This window comes from Balaenoptera ricei, chromosome 4, assembly GCF_028023285.1.
Source record: "Balaenoptera ricei isolate mBalRic1 chromosome 4, mBalRic1.hap2, whole genome shotgun sequence".
Taxonomy (NCBI): Eukaryota; Metazoa; Chordata; class Mammalia; order Artiodactyla; family Balaenopteridae; genus Balaenoptera; species Balaenoptera ricei.
Window position 1 is genome coordinate 26826456 of NC_082642.1, and position 2822 is coordinate 26829277.

At 39.9% G+C, this 2822-nt stretch overlaps 1 pseudogene; it reads right to left on the reverse strand.

The window, feature by feature from the left end:
- Positions 1-229: 229 nt before the first annotated feature.
- Positions 230-1146, reverse strand: LOC132365134 (armadillo repeat-containing protein 1-like; annotated as a pseudogene).
- Positions 1147-2822: the final 1676 nt, after the last annotated feature.

Sequence of the window (2822 nt, forward strand, 5' to 3'; positions counted from 1 at the left end):
ATACATGTTTGGTTTAACAGTGGACCCATGTTTTTTAAAAAGTGAGGCAATTTAAACAAAGGAAAACAAAACCAAAACACCTTCATAAACAAAGCAATTCCACCTGTAGCCTCTGTCCTTTTTACCACTTAGTGGGGTAAAATGTCCAGTAAAATGTAAAATGCAGCATTCTTAATCATGTAATCTAGAAACTTTTCATGATAACTTATTGCAAATTGCACTTGACAGTTCACCACAACAATGGAAAACTGGCCCCTTGTTCGTTTACACAGTCCTTGAATGATCTGGATAAAAAGTTTGCAGCTGTGCTCAGCCAGCTAGCTCCACCCTCTGGGTGTGAGCCCACCAGGAACACTGCTTTGTCCTGCTCCTTTGTGGGACTCTCGTCCTCAGGCAGGTAGTCGGGCAGGTCTGTGTTCTGTTCTACTTCCACAGGCGTGTCTTGGACGGGACCAGCATCTCTTCTCCACTTCCGCTTTTCACAACTTGCTGAGCCTTCATAACCTTGGTTGATGCTATTGCTGATGCCAAAGCCTCTGCTTTCAGATCTGAACGGATTCGCACCACACATCTTTGAACAGCCATTTGAAAAGTAAAGCTAATAACGCCTTTAATTTTTAACAAAGCCTCTTCACACACGTTTCTCCAAGACGTATCATCAAGACCATCTATATGCAAAACCACTGTTTTGGCACGTTTGTTTGTGGTTCCCAGAAAAAACTGAGCTTTCCTTCGACGTGAATTCATTTCATTGAAACTATCACCATCTGCCATATTGGAAGACTGAAGAATTTCATAGATTTCAGAGGCCAGCAGTTTTGTTTCTCCTGGAGTTGTAGTCGAGCAAAGCCTAGTGGACGACAGGGGGGTTGGGATGTTCCATAAATAAAATAAGGCCGGGCAGACATCCCTGATCCTGGACAATGGCTCTACGGTTTAATGGATCTGCTGCTAGATCCCGGAGCTGGTTAACTACTGAGAGAGCATCAGGTTCTTCATTCATGGTGGAGGAGGACGAATTCATCTTCTATGCCATACACATGAACAAAATCTTCTAAATTCGCTCCAGCGTTCTAGGAATCCGGAGCCTGCCGCAGCATCAGGGCCACACCAACGGATAACGTAGAGGAACCAGCAGGCACGGAGCGAGTCTCTCCTTTCGCAGACGTGGCCTCGGCAATGACAAACGACCCTGATGACTTTAGGAGCCAAAAAAGCTAGGACACTGGCGGGGAAAGGCCTTAGGGACTCTCCCCCATGACCCAGTCACCTCGGCTGGTTCAGATTGCTAGTATTTTGTTGAGGATTTTTTGCATCTATATTCATCAGTGATATTGACCTATAATTTTCTTTTTTTGTGTGGTATCTTTGTCTGGTTTTTGTATCAGGGTGATAGTGACCTCATAAAATGAGTTTGGGAGTTTTCCTTCCTCTGCAATTTTTAGGAACAGTTTCAGAAGGACAGGTGTTAGCTCTTCTTTAAATGTTTGATGTGAGTCGATCAACTGTGTGAATCACAATCAATGTGTGAATCCATCAGGTCCTGGACTTTTGTTTGTTGGGAGTTTTTTAATTACACTTTCAATTTCAGTGCTTGTGATTGGTCTGTTCATATTTTCTATTTCTTCCTGGTTCAGTCTTGGGAGATTGTACCTTTCTAAGAATTTGTCCATTTCTTCCAGGTTGTCCATTTTATTGGCATAGGGTTGCTTGTAGTAGTCTCTTATGATCCTTTGTATTTCTGTGGTGTCAGTTGTAACTTCTCCTTTTTCATTTCTAATTTTAGTGATATGAGACCTTCCCTCTTTTTCTTGATGATTCTGGATAAAGGTTTATCAATTTTGTTTACCTCTTCAAAGAACCAGCTTTTAGTTTCATTGACCTTTGCTATTGTTTTCTTTGTCTCTATTTAATTTATTTCTGCTCCAATCTTTATGATTTCTTTCCTTCTACTAACTTTAGGTTTTGTTTGTTCTTCTTTCTCTAGTTGCTTTAGGTGTAAGGTTAGGTTGTTTATTTGAGATTTTTCTTTTTTCCTGAGGTAAGATTGTATTGCTATAAACTTCTCTCTTAGAACTGGTTTTGCTGCTTCCCATAGGTTTTGGGTCATTGTGCTTTCATTTTCATCTGTCTCTAGGTATTTTTTGATTTCCTCTAATTTCTTCAGTGATCCATTGGTTGTTTAGTAGCCTATCATTTAGCCTCCATGTGTTTGTGTTTTTTATAGATTTTTTCTTCTAGTTTATTTCCAGTATCATAGTGTTATGATTGGAAAGTTGCTTGATATGATTTTAGTTTTCTTAAATTTACTGAGACTTGCCTTGTGTCCCAGCATGTATCAATCCTGGAGAATGTTCCGAGTGCCCCTGAGAAGAATGTATATTCTTCTGCTTTTGGATGGAATGTTCTATAAATATCAATTAATTCTATCTGATCGAATGTGTCATTTAAGGCCTGTGTTTCCTTATTGATTTTCTGTCTGGATGATCTGTCCATTGATGAAAGTGGGGTGTTAAAATTCGCTGGTATTATTGGGTTACTGTCAATTTCTCCCTTTATGGCTGATAGTACTTGCCTTATATATTGAGGTGATCCTCTGTTGGTGCATATATATTTACAATTGTTATATCTTCTTCTTGGATTGATCCCTTGATCATTGTGTAGTGTCCTTCTTTGTCTCTTGCAACAGTCTTTATTTTAAAGTCTATTTTCTCTGATGTGTATATTGCTACTCCAGCTTTCTTTTGATTCCCATTTCCATGGAATACCTTCTTCCTTCCCCTCACTTTCAGTCTGTATGTGTCCCTAGGTCTGAGGTGGGT